At 43.4% G+C, this 21539-nt stretch overlaps 2 long non-coding RNA genes across 2 annotated transcripts in view; both read left to right on the top strand.

The window, feature by feature from the left end:
• Positions 1-21539, top strand: part of LOC308459169 — a 357371-nt gene that overhangs the window by 19720 nt on the left and 316112 nt on the right. The window lies entirely within an intron of this gene.
• LOC308459210 lies at positions 14051-19309 on the top strand. The gene is made up of 2 exons (XR_013977903.1): positions 14051-14395; positions 19154-19309. It is a non-coding gene; the product is annotated as an uncharacterized lncRNA (long non-coding RNA).

The following is a 21539-nucleotide window of genomic DNA, read 5'->3' as shown; positions in this document are numbered from 1 at the left end:
GGGTTCTAAGATTTGTACTACCAATCAGCTGCACGGCTTGAGTGCTGTGTAATAGGCAAGAGATCTGAGAGGAGGAAAAGAAGAGAGAAAGCAATCAGGATTTATTTTCATTTCGATCAAGCCTGCCCAACATGGTACTAAGCCATTGATGGTGTCCAAAGGCCCCTTAGTAAACTGCTTGCTCATTATGCTTGACCAGAATGGGATGATACAATCTGAAGGTACACGAAGGCACCATCTGTAAACTGGACTGGGCTTGGCGGGGTCCCTTGGATTACATGGTAGCAGAAATGCAGCCTGGGTAGCTCAGTTGGTTAGAACCTACTGCTGACAATGCCAAGGTTGCAGGTTCGATTCCCGCATGGGACAGCTGCATTGCAGGGGTTGGACTAGATGTTCCTCAGGGTCCCTTCCAACTCTACGATTCTACTTAAACAGAAGGGGGAAACCCACATGTATTGTCAGGCACCTGGGAAGCTTCAGTACAGATGGTGGACCATGATGGCTTGATGAATCATAAGTAGGGATGGGTGAATCTGCCAGCGTTAGTTTCTAATTGTTCCAGTCGTATGTTCAGTTTACCCTATTTCCACATCAGTCTGCATGGGAGCCGGGTGACCTCTTGCCTCTGTGGACCACCACCTCATCAGCACATGGGAATTTTCAGTCTTACCTCTTGCCATAGGAGGCTCAATCCCGCATCAGAGAAGTCTCAAAGATGCGATTTGCTCACATTTACTCATAGCATAGTAATTACACATTACAACTCCATTGACTGGATGGAGGATGTTGCTTGCATAATGTAGTTCTCATTGCATTCCAATTATTTTGTGCAACATGACATTTATCTGTGTGGTAAATCTCTCTGATCCTCCTAGCCCATATTTTAAGCAGCTGGCAAAGAAGATATTACATGCCATTCTTGTACATTAGTTAACGTCCCAAGATCTATTGAATCCATCGGGGCGATTCTGTGCCTGCCTAGCTATCTGATCATGCTGGGCAGTATGGGGGGGGGGGGATATGGAAAGATCTCCCCCTTCCCACAGCTCAAACCTGGGCATCCACTTCGACTAGGTGTAAGGATTGCAAAGCAGTCCCGAGCAATAATTCTGCATCATACACTTTCTAACATTTAATCAAAGAGATTACTCATTGGGCTTTCCACCACATGCATAAAATACAATTTCGCTCTTACACAAATATATTTGTAATATATATTAACTCTCATATTAGTAATGACATTGTAAATAAGTGGTGCATGCAATGGGTGGGTGTGGGCCGTAGCTGAAGTGGCGGAGTACATGATTTGCATGCAAAAATTCCCTGGTGCAATCTCTGGCCTCCCCCCAGAGGCAGGGCTGAGAAAGAATCGCTGCTACTAATTGTAGATGATGCTATGCAAAAATGGACCAATGGTCTGACTCATTATAAGGGAACTTGTTCAGTTCCTACAGTGAGCATGCATGCGTAGGTGTCAGTCTTAAAGCTGTGCCACACAGACGCTTATGCCAGCACTCACTTCCAATGTGTTATCTATCTATTTATTTATTTGAGCAACTTACATGGCACTTAGCTACAATAGCCTCAAAGATACAGCGCAAGAACGATAAATCAGTTAAAACTATAAAATCAATTAAAATTGATTTTTTTTTTTTAAAAAAAAGGTTTTCAGGAGTTTCCAGACGTTCAGCAGGGATGGGGCCTGTCTGCCCACAACTGGAAGGCAGTTCTGTAAAATTGGAGCCCATAATACTAGATGCATGGCTTCTGGTGGATACAAGCATCTGCACTATGGGGGGCCACAAACAGTGACTCCTCTAAAGACCACAGCGACCGGGCAAGGTTTAAATGGTACTTGAAATTATTTGATTCAGAATGTTTAATTGGCTTTTAATTTGGAATGTATAATTTGATTTATTACTTGGGTTATGATTTATGATTTGATATGAATTGATATGTTATTAACTGGACCATTATTAATGGGTAATTAATTTTAAAAATATTTTTTTTAAAAAAATGATACTTGGGGTATCCTGGGCCAAATTGTTCAGGGTCTTGAAAATTAATACAAGAACCTTGAAAAGTATAACATTTATTGCAACAAACGACCACACACACCACAGCCACCAACATTCATATACAGTGGTACCTCGGGTTAAGTACTTAATTCGTTCTGGAGGTCTGTTCTTAACCTGAAACTGTTCTTGACCTGAAACACCACTTTAGCTAATGGGGCCTCCTGCTGCCGCTGCACCGCTGCTGCACGATTTCTGTTCTCATCCTGAAGCAAAGTTCTTAACCCGAGGTACTATTTCTGGGTTAGCGGAGTCTGTAACCTGAAGCGTATGTAACCTGTAAAGGTAAAGGTAAAGGTAAAGGTACCCCTGCCCGTACGGGCCAGTCGTGTCCGACTCTAGGGTTGCGTGCTCATCTCGCTCAAGAGGCCGTGAGCAGGCGCCGTCCGAAGACACTTCTGGGTCACATGGCCAGCATGACGAAGCTGCAGCTGGCGAACCAGCACCAGCGCAGCACACGGAAACGCCGTTTACCTTCCCGCTATAAAGCGGTACCTATTTATCTACTTGCACTTAAGGGTGCTTTTGAACTGCTAGGTGGGCAGGAGCTGGGACCGAATGACGGGAGCTCACCCCGCCACAGGGATTCGAACTGCCGACCATGTGATCAGCAAGTCCTAGGCACTGAGGTTTTACCCACAGCGCCCCCCCCCCCCGCGTACAGTGGTCCCTCGAGTTACAAACGCCTCAGGTTACAAACGCTTCAGCTTACAAACTCCGCTAACCTGGAAGAGTTACCTCAAGTTGAGAACTTTGCCCCAGGATGAAAATGGAAATCGTGTGCCGGCAGCGCAGCAGCAGCAAGAGGTCCCATTAGCTAAAGCACACCTCTAGTTTAGAACAGTTTCAGGTTAAGAACGGACCTCCAGAATAAAGTTCATAACTAGAGGTACCACTGTACTACACTTGATCTTTTTCTTCTTCTCAACACTGTTTCCCTCCTCCTCCTTCTCCTCCTCTGCCCCGATGCCTTTGCCTTCCTTTCTCCACCCATTCTGAAGGAAGGAGGTGCATAGCTTGGGAGTACTCCTGGAAGCAACTCTGCCACCAGCTTTGTCTGATTTTACAGCTACTGCTGTTGTTGGACAGGAGTAGCTTGACCACTGTAGTCCATGTAATCACAAGTCTAGATTACTGCAATGTGCTTTATGTGGGGGTCTCCTTGGGCCTAGTCTGGAAGCTGCAGCTGATGCAGAATTCAGTAACCAGACAGCTGATGGGGTCACCTGGCTGATAAGATATGACAGGATTGTAAAATAACTTGTATTGTCTGCCCATCCGTTACAAAGCCAAGTTCAATATTATTGCATTAATTTGCAAAGTCCTGAGCAGCTTAGGTCCACAATAACTTAGGGACCTCCTGAACCTTTATTTCTCACAGAAGGAAGGCACTGGTGGGCCAACTCTAGTTAACACACATACACATCATTTGTATTACATATGAATTCAACCATTCCATCCACATCAATTAACTGCATACCATTTGTGAGAGAGGAATGGAATAACATAAAAGAGGAAATAGCTAAGGATGCTTGAATCTGTCAGTTTCAGTTTCTTTCAGCTTCTCATTTTTCCAATCTTAAGCAGAGTTCTTCACATTTCCGTTTGCAATTCTTTAAAAAGTCATCATGAAAATTTGCCAGCATACTATTGCAATTTTGGCCAAATATATAGATTTTTATATGTTACTTTCACTAATATGTGCATTTTAACTTTCCTGTATACACGTTACTTAGCTGGACAATTGCATTGCAAAATTTGAAGAAGTGAAAATTTCAATTTTGGTTTGTGCATTGTTAGGGAAAGCGCAAACGATGATGGTTTCCCTTTACATGCAATCTGAGTTGAGCTTCTTCCCCATTTCTAACAATGGCTGACAAAATAGGACAGTGAAAGGAGCCCTTCGCACCTCAAAATTTTGTTGCAGATCTCACTGGTGATGCAATAGTGGTGAAGTCATCACTTGATGTTGTAGCCATCCAGTTTTGAACTTGCTTGTGAGAAGAGAGCCTGAAAGCTTTGTGAAAAGAGCAAGATTCTTTCCTTTCTCCGTGAAAAGCTGCTTCCCATGTATGAGGAGATAATGAGCATCCATGAAATTTTTTATCTTTCCTCCAACTAATAATACAAATTCATTAGTGGATTAAGGCTAATATATATGCTTGTGAATCACGCCCATGGAGTCCCTAACCTTGTCGCATGTTATCACATCTGTCGTCTGCTTGGTGAAACATTTTAATTACTCTCAAAATAGCAGGATCACATTTCCTCAAGTAACACATTAGCTTCACTATTTTTTTTGCAAAAGGGAGAGGAGAGAGAGAGAGAGATTGAGACATTTATATCAATTTCATTATACCAATGAAAGAAACAATTGCAGTAAGGCGCAGATTTATCACCGGGAGCTCTCAGGATAAGCAGCAGAAGCAGCTTTTTTTAAAAAAAAAATGCCAGCAATTATCATGTGTGATGGCAGAAATACAGGATTTAGGAAACGCTTCAGGCAGAAACATGAAATTACCAGGCTCCATCTTCACATGCCACCAGGTATATCAGTCGACTCCTTGCTGGGTGGAAGATGATCCCTCATGTGTCTTGTTATTCTTTGTGTATGCTCTGAGGCCTCCAAGAGGGAGAAGGGTGATGTTTGTATCTCCACCCTTGAAGCAGAAGCCATGGCCTGACACTGTGCTGTATGTGGGGCTTCTCTTGCACTTGACCCAGAAGCTGCAGTGAGTGTGGAATGTACTGCAGTACAGTTGCTGACAGAAGTGAGACCCTGACAACATATAACACCTGTGCTCAGAGACCTGCACTGATTGCTAATCTGCTAATCTGCCACCAAACCAAGTCTAAGGTGTTACTATTAGTATATAAAGTTTCTATCCAAATGCGATTTTGGTTTAAAATGCAGTGTAAGTAGTCACTACGGGAGTATATTGTATTTAAAAATGGGGTATCAGAGTTTTTAGGGGACTAACCAAGTTGGGATAGCAGGCTTGTTGGTTTTTGAATGTCTTACGTAGATTTTTTCAATTTCGTTGTTCTGAATGGGACAATGATAATGAAGATTATCGTATCGTATTTTATCGTAAAGCCCTCGATGCAGAGCTTTCCAAACTTTTCATGTTGGTGACACACTTTTTAGACACGCATCATTTCATGACAACACAGTAATTCAGTTTTACTAGTAAACCAGAGGCTAAACTAACCCCTTTCCAGCCCCGGGAGAAGCACGTGCAACACATCTACAGTAGACCTTAGGTGCTGCCCTCTTGGGACTGTGGAATCAAGGGCATGCCCATAATAATAATAATTTATTACGGCCGTAGGCCCATACAGATAAAAACAAGACATAAATAACAGCCTGTGCACGTGGGAAAAAACAGCCGCTAAAACACTACTATAACAATAAAATACTATAAGATGGAATGGCATACTACGCCTTAATTAGCTTGTGGTGCTCCTTGGCAACGCTTTTGGGTAAGGACAGCGACCAGGAACCTAGCCACTTTCAGGGTCGTATGGGTATCCTTATCCTGCAAGATTTGGGCAAGGTGGAATTTTGGTGGAGTACCCTCTAGTTTCTGTATGATTGATCCCAACAAATTTGCCCGTGGCACCTTGAATAAGGGGCAAGTGAACATAATGTGCTGAAGCGACTCCGGCGTCTCCTTATCACATTCGCACATGGCGGAGGTTTGGCCCTTTGAGAATCTATGTCTCAGGACATTGGAGGGAAAAACATTAAACCTCGCTTTGGTGAAGGCCAGCCTATGGGCAACAGTCGAAAGGGAGGAGAGGTATGATGGAACGCAGTAAGTTAAAGTGATACCAATGTTCTGGGGCGAACAAACACCTCCCCCCAGCATATAATTTCACTGTAAATCGATGTCATCCAGTCTTTGGCGGATCAGTCTTTGAGCAGTGATTTGATCTAGTTTTAGGGAATCTAAGGGAGAGATTCCATAGCTCAGGAGTTTGGCATGAATTCTACTGGTCCAAAGGCTGGAGAATTCATCTCGCCATAAGCATTGGGCAAGGTAATGGTCTGGTAATCTATGCCACAATGATAACCAATAATTGAAGACTTGCTTCCACAGGCAAGTTTCTAAGGATGCGATCTTCAATTCTAGTCGCATGGCTGCGTTGCTTACGCACAGGGGGAGCATTAGGAGCCGACGTAGGAATTGGTTTTGCAGAGTCTCAAGAGGAGCAAGGTCTGTCATCACGGCCCAGAGCGGGGCAGCATAAGCAAGCACGGGAACCACTTTTGCCTTGAACACCTTTAGGGCCGAGGGAACATGCAAAGCTCCATCCGAAAAGCAAAATCGGAGGAGCGCATATGACAGAGTTTTGGCCTTATTAAGTAGGTGTTGAATATGTGCTTTCCACCCCAAATTGTATTGAAAAATAACTCCTAGGTATTGAAATTTTAGGACTTGCTCTATTTTTGCTCCACCAAGCTTCCATTCGTATAATCTCCGACTTCTGGCGAAAATCAGAATCTTAGATTTAGCATGATTGATGGTTAATTGGTTGAGTTGACAATACGTGGCAAAGATCTTCAGAGCTCTGGTGCCCATGCACTTGACAAACTGCAATCCAGGGCTGGTAGTATGAATTCAGCTTAAGAAGAGTCATCAGATGTAATGTATGGGTGAGAGACTAAGGCATTTTTGGAGCAGTGGGATGGTCAGACTACAGATTCTTCACATAGCTCTCCGTGGGAGGTAAGTTCAAATTCCTCTTTTGCACATTACACTTAAACTCTCAAAAGAGAGTCATTCACACAACCCGTTCCTCTCCCCTTTTGTGTGTGGTGCTAACTGTGTATGTGTGGCGCTAACCTTGGGCTAGCTGCCTTGGCATTCTGAGGGATTAGAAAAGAGTTTTGAGCATGCCTAAGCCAACAGATGAATAAAATAATCCACTGAATTCTTTTGTACCCCACATATGCCCAACTGGAAGCTTCAAGTGTATATATGTATGTGTGTGTGTGTGTATATATATATATATATATATATATATATATATATATATGGAGAGGGGGACTTGTAGACTTAGTGGTTACCAGGAGAAGACCTCAAGGGTCCCACTGCACCCACGGGCACCACATTGGCAACTCCTGGCGTAAGTCATAAAAAATAGCAATTGGGGTGATGGCTCTCTATCTGGCACACAGCTGATTAACTTCCATATAGTGGCATATCACCCAGCTCACTGAAAATCGCCTAGTCTCATCTGATTGATAAACATCCACATTCTGCTATGCAGATGCCTGTTATGTTTTGTTAGCATGAATAAGCACCAAATAACATTTCTGGCCTCTGGAATTCAAGAACCCTTTTTAGTCTTTGTTTACACTAACGCAGCCTCTGCCGACTTTCAAGAATTGTGCACTATTGACAAAGGTTTGTTGTTGTTTAATTACGAGGTAGATTATTCCCATGTTTAGATGATTACTGTGCATCTTGACACAAATGTTATTCCCCAAACTGCCAAACATAAATTGGCTTTGATTCCTTTCACTTAATCTTATTAGCACTGCGTTGTAAGCCTCTTGTCTTGCAACATTATATTTGATCACCTAGAGGATTTGATCACTTTAGCTTCATCTAATGAACCTTGGTTTGGGAAAGGAGGTATTAATTCCACTCAATCTTGAAAATCAGGGGGGGGGGGATGACGACTGCCCACAAATGCTAAAATGCATCAGAGGAATATACCAATTCACTGTTCTGAAACAGATACCTGTATTTGCAGTAAATTTCATATTGAGCATTTGGAAATGTAAGGTTTTTTAAATATATATATATTAGATTTTACAAATTAATATTAACATTCACAATCATAGATTTTAAAAAAACTCAAATAAACAAGATTCTTCCGAATCTTTAGACTTCGCTCCTCCCCTCCATGGGTTCTTTGTTTGACCTTTTCTACTGCATATCATACGTCACTCCAATTTTCCAGTTATCCATTATATCCAAAATCTTTGTTACATTACAGGAGTTCAAATGTTTACAGTGGCCCTCCAAATATAATATAAATTTATCCCATTCTTTATTAAAATTTTGGTCTTCCTGATTTCTGATTTCCCCGGTCATTCTTGCCATTTCTGCATAGTCCAGTGGATTGGATTCTGCCAATCCACTCTGGAAGGGACCTTGTTGTCTTTCCAGCTCTGGGCTACCAGCATCCTGGTGGCTGTCATTGCGTACATGAATAGTAAGTTGTAACCCATCCCTGACCATTGCACAACTACAGGCTTGGGGAATCTATTTCAGCCTGAGCACTGCCTTCGCTTCTGGGAATTCTTTGGGGGGGGGGGTCACATGCCAATGGCGAGCTGAGCCAGGGGCAAATGTGGGCTGAGCAACAGATGTAAATTTACCTTTCTACCCTGGGATACTTTCAACACACCTTCATGTACCTGCCTCTATCCTCCAGCCAGGAAAGCAAGAAGTATTATCACAATCCAGCTCAAAACATGCTAGCCTGGTAGGGGGTGTGGTTGGGGAAGGGTGGGGAAGGTTGACATGGACATCCGTATTCAGGCTCTGAGCTGAGTGCTCCTCAACTCTGCAGTAATATATCTGTAGGGAGGGGCTGCAATATACAGCACAATTGAACCCTCTCCCTGTTTGGTCCTTCAAGATCACACTCCACATTGTGGAAACACCACACCAGACAAGAGATGCATTAAAATATATACCTGCAAAATAGCTCAGTCAGTAGAGCATAAGACTCTTAACATTGGGGTTGTGAGTTCTTGCCCCACTTTGGGCTAAAGATTTCTCCATTGCAGGGGGTTGGACTAGATCAGTGTTCCCCAACCTTGAGTCTCCAGCTGATTTTGGACTACAACTCCCATCATCCCTAGCCAGCCCTAGGGTCAGAGATGATGGGAAATGGAGTTCAAAAACAGCTGGAGACCCAAGGTTGCACTAGTCCCGTCCAACTCTACACTTCTATGATTCTATGGTTTTAGTGTGCATTGCTCCTAATATATACATTTTCATATTCAGATTTGCCCAGTGTAATACTTTTAGCAAGTAATTTCCCCTAATATTACACCATTTTATGCATACATTCTTCTGATACTTTTTCGTAAGCATGATTTGGTTGGAGAACTGCACTGGAAAAATTCAGAATTTCAAAGGACAGCTGTGTTTCAGTTTGTGATTGGTTTGAGAAGTATGAATTAGTTAAGTTCTGATTAGAATGTGAACGGAACTGACTTTCTCCCACATCCCTAGGGCTGTATCAGAAGAATTTATATCCCTAGATCTTTCCCCAGCATCCTGGATGAGACATCCACTGGCTGCCCATGGATAGGGAGATCTCCAAGGTTTTCTATTGCCTTGCCCCCTCCTTTCATCCCAAGGACCATAGGAATGCACTCGGAAAGAAAAATTAAATGTTGCTACATTAAAATATGGATATTTTATCTAACAGAGGTGAAAGGCAGAATGAAATGTCAGGGACAGGATTTAGACTTGTCAGAGTCAATCTAGGTCTCTCTTGATATATCCTCTGGAGACTTTTAAATTATTGCTAAGAAAGAGCTATTTCTTTTTCATTTGTAGAGAACTGCAAATCAGCAGAGAATAGATGACATCCTTTGCAGATGAAGAAGAAGGGAATCTCTGACACTTTCTTTCGTTCTCACTTCATGCATTTAAATATTACATATTACCAGCTCCAAAAGCAATTGCCTCATAAAACTGTAATCTTCCAGTTCAACCCTTTAAAAATACATAGTTCGCCTTGTATAATCACAGTGTTCTATAATAGCATCAAATGCAGCATATTAGTCAAGTAGGCTACTGATCTCTTTCTCTCCCTTCCTACGTATATCGGCAGGAAGGTAGCCATATTACACATTACATAAGCACAAGTGCCGAGGTGTGTGTAGCTAGATTCAAGCTGAATAGCACCCTTCTTGCTGCATTGCACAGAGAAAGTCGAGGCAGCTGCAGTCCCAAGGGTGTGCAATAACCTCCAGCTGCATACAGAAAAAGGCAGTCAATGAAATCCTTAAATAGGCTGCAAGTATTTACAGTATTTGATGGAGAGATGAGTGTGTGTGTGTGTGTGTGTGTGTGTGTGTGCATGTATGTGAAGAAATAGCCGACTTTCATTTACAGTGGTACCTCGGGTTAAGTACTTAATTCGTTCCGGAGGTCTGTACTTAACCTGAAACTGTTCTTAACCTGAAGCACCGCTTTAGCTAATGGGGCCTCCTGCTGCCACCGCGCCACCAGAGCCCGATTTCTGTTCTTATCCTGAAGCAAAGTTATTAACCTGAAGCACTATTTCTAGGTTAGCGGAGTGTGTAACCTGAAGTGTATGTAACCTGAAGCCTATGTAACCCGAGGTACCACTGTACCTGGAATGCAGTCGACTAGACAAAGGTTAGATTCACACTCATTACTCCTCTTATGCCTCTGGGTCTTCCCACTTTATCCTCTGATCACATCCAGTTTTGCCTCTGGACCCACCTGCATCTGGTAGGTGGCCCTCAGAATGTTGTCCATGAGAGAAGGTGTCCATCAAGCTGAGAACATTTCCCCATTCTTACCATACAGCACTGACCTAGTTTAATGGTAATTCCCTCGAACACCTTCTACCACAAAGTACCCAGGTACATAGCTTTGTGAATAGCATGGTGGATCTCCAGCAGAGAATCTTCAGCACTCTTCCCTAACTCCAGTTCCCAGGATTCTTTGGGTGACCATTTGGCTTATCCTGATATAAAACCAATATAAAGTTTTAGACTTGCACACGCCTTTTATGTTTGTGCTACAACATTTTCACAAACCAGCCTTCATACAAATAGATAGAGACAATGCATACATTTGCAGAGAGGCTGATTTCCAAGGATGGGAACCAAAATCCCATCTACTCTTCTGGCAAGAGAGGCCCCTGTAGAATATGGCTGTTGGCCCTCTAGCAACAGTTTCCCCAGCATCAGACCTTCAATGCAAGGTTAAGCCTGGGAAATCTTCTTTGGCTTGGGGTGTTGCTAGGTACTTAAAAGATTTAGTACACAAGACAGACAAATTTGCATAACTTTTGCATATGCTAATGTGCATGTACAGATGCAGAGGTGGAGGCCACATGTCACAGAGGTCAAGCCATCTGATTTCCCAACCAAATCTCTCTGGGTAAATCCTTCAATGAATTTGCACCCGAGCCCAAATGGGTTCCTATTTGGTTCATTTACCCAAGTTAATCTCCCTACAGATCCTTTTTTAATCAGACTCAGTTCTCTTTCGGTCATCTCAATTCATTACACCCCAAATCATGTCTAGATAGATTAAATCAATGTTTTCCCCAAAGTAATATGCAATGGAGCAACCACAAGCCCTAATTTAATTTTCCCCAAATTAATTGCCTACCCAGAAACATTTGTGGCATGCATCTTATGAGCCCCCTGCAGTGCCAGGGAAGTCTTCACTGGCTCCTGGTTCTCACCTTCCATTTGAGCCAAGCATTGCCAAGCCTCGAGTGCATCCCCAGGCAAGAGTCCTGCAAACTTCAGGAAAAACATCCTTATTGATTATTTTGCAGAGATGCTTTTGCTCTTCTCTGCCCAGGTCCTCGTGGAGGACTCTTGATCCATGTAATATAGACCTCATGTGCTTATGAAATGACAGATATGTGTGAGAGGCAAGACAAGCATACCGAGAGTACACCATGATTAGATCCCTGAGTCATCCAAAACTCTTGCCTGAAAGTAGCACGATTGTGTTGCTAATGAGCAGATGTCATTTAAAGGGAGCACAATTTGCAACTTGAATTAAAAAAGAAAATGTTCGCGCTATGCAATAGCTTTTGGACAATGGAGGAATGAATGCACCAACTGAATCGCATACATGATGAATCCCAGATCTCACAAGCATCATTTTCAAATTCTGGAGATAAGTTTGCAGGTGGTTTGCAAAGCTTTTCATGCCTTGCATTAAAAAAGAAAAGAAAAAAAGTTTGGCATTCCATATTACTGTTTTAAAGTCAGCCTTTGGTACAGTTTCCTTGCTTTCTTTATTGCAAATTTTGATGGAGAATTGTGCAATAAACTTTGCAGCATGGTTGTAACTTCCTTTCTACTTAGCGCATTGATGATTTGCTGATCAGTACTTAGCAATCTGTTAAGCCTGCTTTGCTGGATTTCATTTAATTTGCTTCTTTCACATAGCCATTCAAGGTGGTTCTATTCACCTTCATTTAATACATTGAGTTGGCTTCCACTTTGATACACAAGCAAACTAAATGAATTAAGGGAAGCTGAAGTGAATTAATCATGAATTCCAGCTTCACTGAACTATGTGAGTTAGAACAGATTACATTTTATGCTAACATTCAGAATCGTCAGAATTTATATTTAAAAATTCATTAAAAAGAAACAAAGAGTTGTGCTTCCTTTTTAATTAATGGATTTTTCAACAGCCTTATCCACTTCAAGCTGTACTTCGGGCATGGTGGGCCAATTTTTTTGTTGATGCAATATGTTGCAGATTTATTAAATGGAGTTACACTTACTTACACAAATGGGGACTAAATAAAATATACTAGAATGTTCCAAATGACTACAAGTAGACAATATTTTCAGAATCTATACTTAAATGCCTTGGGTTGTGTCCAAAGTTAGTCATACTGAGAGTAGACCCATTGAAATTAATGGGCATTACTAATTTAACGTCCCTTAATTTAAATGGGTCTACCCTACTCTCAGGGATGCAGGTGGCACTGTGGGTTAAACTACTGAGCCTTGGGCTTGCCGATTGGAAGGTCGGCAGTTCGAATCCCCATGACGGGGTGAGCTCCCATTGTTTGGTCCCAGCTCCTGCCAACCTAGCAGTTCGAAAGCACATCAAAGTGCAAGTAGATAAATAGGTACTGCTCCAGCGGGAAGGTAAATGGCGTTTCCGTGTACTGCTCTGGTTTCGCCAGAAGCAGCTTAGTCATGCTGGCCACATGACCCGGAAAAACTGTCTGCAGACAAAGGTCGGCTCCTCGGCCAGTAAAGCAAGATGAGCACCGCAACCCCAGAGTTGTTCATGACTGGACTTAACTGTCAGGGGTCCTTTACCTTTACCTTTACCTTTACCCTACTCTCAGTAGAATTTAGCTGGATCCAACCTCTTTGTCTGGAAAGCTCAGGTATAAGTTCTAACAAATAAACACCTGTGCCAGTCTCCCTTAGGGGAATGTATGTGATGGATCATCTACTACAAGTATGGACAGTTTTATCCTAAAGTATCTCCCACTATGTTTCATTAACTGTGTTGTGTTCTGATCCAGGTATACAATGCACTTTTTCTATGCCAGTAAAAGAGATTGACTGATTGACAAAAATATGGAGAAAGTTCCTCTCAACCCCGAAGTACAATGTGGGGTGAGCAAATACCTCATTGGCATTGTGCCTGGGTTGCACAGAATGGTTGGCTGATGGGGGAGGTGCAGTTTACTGGGATGGAGAAGGGCAAAGTGGTGGTGAGGGCAGAACAGTGCAAACAGGAACCGGTCTGGCACTCCTTCACCTGCAATTGAACCACACTGACCTCACAGCTATCTTGCCCCTCACAACCACTCTCCCTCCCAGCAAGCTGCCAGGACTCTGGCAAAGGGAGGTCAGGCAAGCACCACCACCCTGCGCCACTGACTGCTACAACTCTGAAGTGGTGACAGAGGAAATAAATGACTTTTGCTTCTTATATGAAGAAGGGAGATGTGCCTGCTTCCCTGGAGAACAGAATGCGAGCACAGAATATTCTCCACATTGGGGCAATTCCTCCCTTCATATAAGACCTGAACATTTATTTGGAATGTGCAGTGTTCTGGTGTTTCCCTTGTCACCCCTATCATCATTCTTGTGGGCTCTGTATCCATGTGAGAAATTTACCGCTTGTGGAACTGGGATGATTCATGATTAATAGTTTTATTCTAAGCTCCTATACCACCAGTCATGGACAATACTAAACAGAGAGTTGTTCCGAACCCAATCCATCCATCTGGCATCTTGATATGTTTCAAGACTAGATAAAGAGGAACAATGCCTCACAGATTAAACTCTTTCAGGGGAACCATGGAAAGCTCTTTGTCCTGCCTCTGATCTCCTGCATATCATGGGAGATTCCATGTGACACAGGACTGGAAGTTGTCAGATGGGTGTAAAATTGGTGTGCCATTGCAAACCACATTCAATGCTGAACCTTGACCAACATGGTGGGGGAAGTGGACTGACAGGCCAAGGGAGCTGGACGTCAGTATGGATGAAGCTCTTTTCTCACAGCAGCTGTACAGTAATGGTGGGTGCCATCATTTGAGCTAGTTGTCTGAGCTGACCCTTTAGAGATGTCATGCTGCATAGCAGCTTCGAGTTAAATATGTGAGCTATAGGGCATTCAGGAGCTTCCACCAAAGGGAATGTATAATTAGCCAAGATGGATAGATAATGCATTGCTCTGTCTCCGGGGCTTGTGGTAGAGATCAGTGGAAGGAATTACTCAGGTGAAATTACTTAGTGGGTGAGGAAAAACTGGTGGAGTGGATGGAGCTAATGGTAGGGTATACCTAATTACGACGACTCCCCAAACATTGACTTAATGTATAATTTTGTTGTCATTCTTGCTATTGTTTGGGAATCACCAGGTAAGCCTCGCCTTGCTTTCTTCTCTCCAGAAGTCAAGGGCAGCATTGTCCCCAGCGTACACTGCTGACCTGCTGTTGACAACCTGCCCTAAAATGAATCGTTATCTAGTCACTTTTCTCATTGTATGGTTTAAGAAAGCATGTCTGATGCTTCCTTGCTCGGCTTACATTTCAATTCATTCAAGGGAGGAGGGAAATTCTCCACTCCCACACATAAGATCCACAAAGTGGCTTACAACAAGATAATAAATCAGCAACAATGTAAAAGCATATTATTATTACTACAATGGAGAAAATTGCAAGGACATCAACAGAATCTCTGTTCTGTCCTGATTGTCCAATGAAAGGTATGGGTCAGGCGCCTGTATTGCTCCTTTACTGAGTACCTAGAGAGTAGAAGCTGGGTCAAAATACCGGTAGGTTTCTCAGATAAAGTGTGCATGTGTGCATTTATTCATGAAAATAACTTAAAATGATGCTTTACATTAGGAAAATTACTTTGCAATGTTGAGTATATAAGGCATATGAAATTGCACACAAAACCTCAATTGAAATTTGCAGTGAAATGCTTTTGAATTTTCATGAGGACTTAAAAAAACCACACACTGACATGGAAATGTGAGAACTGTGCTTAAGACTGAAACAATGACAAACAGAGAGAAACTAAAGTTGACAAATTCACCCATTTCTGCTTGGAGCCTGCTTAGTTTGTTCCATGGGACCTGCTGACAGCTTAGTTGCCTTCTTACTCACACAGCCCCACCCAGCATTTGCCCAGGTTTTTAGGGAGGCCTAAAGTAAACAGTGATATTTTATTTTCATTTCTGCTGCCTGTCTTATTTGTGTCTGCTATTAATCTTATGAAGCTGAATGATTTATTTTGTAGTAGGGTTTTGTTTTGTTGTTTCTTTTCTTTTTCACAATTGTTAATTGTGATATCTGATATTATCTGCCTACCTGGCACTACCAAGCAAAATACAAACTGCAACTACCGGGTGGAGGGTGGTGTTGGCACTGCATGCCAACCCCAAATAACAAGGTTGAATTAAGGGGATTGGGGGGGCAGGATCTCCCATTCCCTGTCATCGCTATGTGACACCTTCAGAGCGACCACTCAAGGAGCGCATTGCAGACTGCACTAACAGGATGATAATATGCCACAAATTAGGAAGCTTTGTGTAAACCAGCACTTGTTTCAAGCATTGGTTTAGCGCTCAGGGCAGAGGCAGGTTTTTCAGGCTTTGCTGTGTTTTGAATCAAATAAACGATTTAATTAGGTTAGCTAAGGAACGAGATGGGGTAGTGGATTTGGCAAGTGTGCTAAAGCCCTTGAGGGCAGGTGCTGAGTACCATCACATACTGTTCATGCTGATTTGAACTTAGGGCACCCAGCACCATGCAGGCAGGATCAGACCTAAGGCAAATAAGGAGCTTTCTCTTGTATATGGTTAGCTGGTTTTAAATTTGATACCTTCTTCCAATATAGATACAATAATAATAATAATAATAATAAATTTTATTTATATCCCGCCCTCCCCAGCCGAAGCCGGGCTCAGGGCGGCTAACAACAATCAAATAATCAAAAAATCAAATAATCACACAATCTAAAAATATTTCATTATAAAAATTAATTAAATCAAATTGATGGCAACCAATTAAGCAAAGTTCTGTGCAGGTTGCCAGAGGAGGGAGTCAGGCTGCGCCCTGATCAAAGGCCTGGCGGAACAACTCTGTCTTGCAGGCCCTGCGGAAAGATGTCAAGTCCCGCAGGGCCCTAGTCTCTTGTGACAGAGCATTCCACCAGATTGGAGCCGCAGCCGAGAAGGCCCTGGCTCTAGTTGAGGCCAGCCTAACCTCTCTGAGGCCTGGGACCTTGAGGATGTTATTATTTGCAGACCGTAGGTTTCTCTGTGGGGCATACCAGGAGAGGCGGTCCCGTAGGTACGAGGGTCCTAGGCCGTATAGGGCTTTAAAGGTTAAAACCAGCACCTTAAACCTGATCCTGTACTCCACCGGGAGCCAGTGCAGCTGGTATAGTACCGGATGAATGTGATCTCGCAGCGAAGACCCCATAAGGAGTCTCGCCGCGGCATTCTGCACCCGCTGGAGTTTCTGGGTCAGTCTCAAGGGCAGCCCCACGTAGAGCGAGTTACAATAATCCAGTCTGGAGGTGACCGTCGCATGGATCACAGTGGCTAGGTCAGGGCGAGAGAGATAAGGGGCCAACTGCTTAGCTTGGCGGAGATGAAAAAATGCCGCCTTTGTTATAGCTGTAATCTGCGCCTCCATAGAAAGGGAGGTATCGAAGATTACACCCAAACTCTTAACGGACGGTGCTGGCACTAATTGCACCCCCGCAAGAGATGGGAGTTGCCCCCTCAATCCCATATCGTCCCGCCCCAGCCAGAGGACCTCTGTCTTCGAAGGATTTAACTTCAACCGGCTCCCACGTAACCATCCAGCCACAGCTTCCAGACATCTGGTCAGTGTGTCTGGGGCCGAGTCAGGATGGCCATCCATCAACAGATAGAGTTGGGTGTCATCAGCATACTGATGGCAACCCAGCCCAAAACTCCGGACAAGCTGGGCGAGGGGGCGCATAAAGATGTTAAAAAGCATCGGGGAGAGAATCGCACCCTGAGGCACTCCACACACCAAGGAGTGGCGCGATGACAATTCCCCCCCCCAAGCGCCACCCTCTGTCCCCGACCAGAGAGAAACGAGCGCAGCCATTGAAGGACTGTGCCCTGGATCCCCACGTCGGCAAGGCGGTGGTCCAGGAGTTCGTGATCGACCATGTCAAAGGCTGCTGACAGATCTAGAAGAATCAGCAGCCCCGACCCGCCTCGATCCAGCTGCCTGCGGAGATCATCTGTTTGGGCGACCAGAGCCGTCTCGGTCCCATGACCAGTGCGGAAGCCGGACTGGAATGGATCCAAAGCAGATGTTTCATCCAGAAACCTACCAAGCTGTTCAGCAACCGCTCTCTCAATCACCTTACCCAGGAATGGAAGATTCGAGACCGGGCGGTAATTGGATAGATCTGAGGGATCTAATGATGTTTTCTTTAAGAGCGGACGCACCACTGCCTCCTTCAGTTCCCCTGGGAATATCCCTTCATATAAAATGAAGTCCCCCTGCCCCTTGCACTACATAAATGATATCAACCTGGGTTTGCTAGTTTACATCCATTTGTGTGACACTGTAAATGTGTCTTGATAAGTAAGGTGAGGGGATGCTCACAAAATTTGCAGATAACACCAAACTGGGAGGGAGGGACCTAATGCTGCCGAAGACAGGGTTAGGATTCAATATGACCTGAAACCCAACTGTCATTCCATTGTCTGGAGAGGACACTTCCTGGTTCACATGGAGAAGCCATTTTCAATGCAGCCCAGCAATGGAAGCATGCAGCTGTATTGAGGCAGCACCGGGTATTGAAAATTTGCACCCCTAGGAGCTTTGTGTCTGAAGCAACTGCCTTTGTGTTCCCCATGCTGGCTTGTTGCTACTGATAGCCCTTTGGAAAGATAACTGCCCAGGTAGGAGAAGTGATTGACATTTTCCAATGTTACACTATTGATTATCGTCTTCCAAAGCAACTACTCTATTCTGAACTTAAAAATGGAAAGCGTAATGCTGGTGGTCAGCAAAAGAAGTTTAAAGACTGTTTCAAGGCAAATCTTTAAAAATGTAGTATAAACACCAACAATTGGGAAACATTTGCCTGCGAGCGCTCCAATTGGGGAACAGCCTTTACCAAAGGTGTCATGGACTTTGAAGACACTCAAACTCAGGACGCAAGGGAGAAATGTGCTAAGAGGAAGGCACGCTTGGCAAACCCTCACAGTGATCAACTCCTGCCCGAAAACCAATGTCTCCACTGTGGAAGGACGTGTGGATCCAGAATTGGCCTCCACAGTCACTTACGGACTCATTGTTAAAACAGTGTTTATGGAAGACCATCTTACTCAGCTATGAGTGATTGCCAAAGAAGATTGATAGCCTTCTTCTCCTTGACTTTGTCCAACCTTCTTTTAAAGCCATGCAAGTTGGTAGCCATCACGGCCTCTGGTGGGAGACAGTTACCTAGTTTAACATAGTTTAAAATGGTTTCCCTCCACATAGTGTTTGCCATATGGAATCCACACAGGTATCCTTGGATTGGGGCCAGTGTGTTTAGACATGGGGCCTCTATATACTGCCACTATCACCGAGGACACTTTAAAAAAAGATAATAGAAAATGTATTCCTTGGTGCATTAGTATAATTTGGGCTATTCCACAGTGCAGCACTTTGTGCTTATTAAGAAATGACTTTCACCTGCCATCCTGCCCTCTCCCCATTCTCTTTGTGGTCTTTCTCTTATTAAAGGGAATTTAATTTTTCCTTTCATTATCTTTATTTTCTTCCAGAGGATTATAATGATTATAAATTCTCCTCAATGGGATGAACCAGAGCTACAAGCAACGACTGATTTCAAATTATTTCATTTTTGTGAGGCGAGGAATACACATTTTTAAAAGCCTCACCCAAAAAATGCATTCTAAATAAAGATGGTCAGTGGTGTATGAGACTCAATACGGATTTCTTTGAGGAGATTAACAAGACTGATAATAAAATAACATTAAAGGGCATAAAGCATTGTACATTGAAATGAATAACAAAAGTCAAAAGCTTTGAGGGTAATTAGTACTTAATTAGAAATAGAGATGCTATCAGCATAATAGTCACAATTTTATTCATTAGGTTCTGCTACTTGCCTCCACATCACAGTGCCATGACTGGGCTTTTTGAATATGCATTTACAGAACATAGATCACGGCTTACAGCAAGTGGTTATTTGGATAAAGCTATGCTTGAGTTTTGTTTTCCAAAACAAGTTGGCTACCAGTCGCTGTTTAATTGACTATTGGGAGGATCCATGTACATTCCTATTAGTTGCTGTCACTGAGTAGAACGAGTTGTACATGGATTCACTGACAGCAGCTGTTGCTAGATCTTTGGAAACCTGATCTTGGCAGATTCTTATGAACCTGCCCCAGTGCTAAGATCCTCAGGTGAGCACCTAACTCTTGTTCCCATCAATATCAGAGGCGCAGCTGGTGGTGTGACGTGTGAGATCCTTTTCTGTGGCTGCTCCCATATTGCCAAATTCCCTCCCAAGAGAGGTTAGATTGGCTCTCTCCTTGCTACCTTTCCACCAGCGGGCAAAGACCTTCCCAGTATAAGCAGGCCTTTGAAAACTAAGGTGCAGGTGGTGCTGACCACTGCGCTGTTATCACAACAAGTGACATTTCAATGCTGGTTCCAAATGTCTTTTATTATAGTTTATCTATTGCTTTCACTTCCATTACTTTGTATTTTATAGGGATGTTTTAAGTATGTTGTAAGCCCCTCTTTGTGTGCCTCCTCCACGTGAGCTCCAGAGGGTGACAACATGGGAATGGTGGCTAAGGTAGAATGCTCTCTCCAGGGAAGTTCATCCGGTGCCTTCATTATATAGTTTTAGGTACCAGGTGAAAACATTCCTCTTCAACCAATCCTTTGGCTGATTAATTTTCTACAGCCTTTTAGATGTGTCTATGGGAAGGAGGGGTTGTTGTTTTGCTGTTTTGATTTAATTATTTACTTGATTCTATCCTGTATTTTTTATTCTGTGAACCGCCCTGAAATCTTATGATGAAGGGTGGTATCTAAATACAATAAATAAATAAATCCTCTTGGATTAATGGACAGAATACAGCTTAGCCATCCACCAGATTTCATGCTTCTCCAAATATTGCAATGCAGTTTTCAAGCGCATTTTGAGAGAAAATGTGCATTTAAATATGTATTAAAAATCCATATTTAAGGATATGCTGAGTAATGTGGAAACAGAAGGGTAGAGAACCATGTGACTGGAAGTAGACGGATTATGTCATCCCTGACTTCTTCTCTGGAGTATATTTATTTCAGAGATATTTATCACACTCTTCAGAGCAGCTGACAAGTTTAAATCAAAACTGCACTAAATGTAAAAGGAAGAATGAGAGAATGAGTATTTAAACAGGAAAGGGGTTACAAACAGTAGCAGCAGAGCGATAAAAGTCCAGATTACAAAAATAGGAAACTCAGCATTTTAAAGCATCTCTATGTGTGTGTGTTAGGGCCATACAAGCATCCTGAGGCAGAAAATTCTGAAGTTGGGTGGCAGCACCAAGAGAGTCCTAGCCTGGTTCACAAGCTGGAAGGATGTGAAGAAAGGCCGGAGTTAGTGATCTCCAAGCAAGGCAGTTCACTGAAGGCAGGAATGGGGAGCTGGATGTTGTTGGACTCCAGCTCCAATCACCCCCAACCAGCCTGGCCAAGTGACAGGGGTGATAGGAGTTGTGATAGCAGCAACATCTGGAAACGCAACACTTCCCTGATCTTGACCTAGGAGAAGTGGGACCTTATGGTTTTCCTGTCCCAGGCCACTTATGGTTTTAAGGGTTAATGCTAGCATCCTGAATCAAGTACAGAAATGTATCAGAAGTCAAAGCAGCTATTTAAAGAGGGATGGGATTTGATTCATAAGCCTGGTCCCAGTTAGATGTTACAATCCAAGCCCCAGTCAGAGACCAGTGGGGCTTAATGGGAGCAGCAAGGTCATCCACAGCCCTGCTGCTCCCACAGACAGGAGTAGGAGGTGGGTGCAGCCAACTGACTGTGCCAGCCTGTATCTGGTGTAGCAGTTGGGCTCAGATTGGGCCCAATGCCCGCATGTGACCACAGTGAAGCCAGCTTGGGATGCAGCAGCTCATCCCCTCCCTGGCCCTA

This window comes from Podarcis pityusensis (assembly GCF_964106645.2).
Source record: "Podarcis pityusensis genome assembly, chromosome: 12".
Lineage (NCBI taxonomy): Eukaryota > Metazoa > Chordata > Lepidosauria > Squamata > Lacertidae > Podarcis > Podarcis pityusensis.
This window is presented reverse-complemented; position numbering and strand designations above follow the sequence as displayed.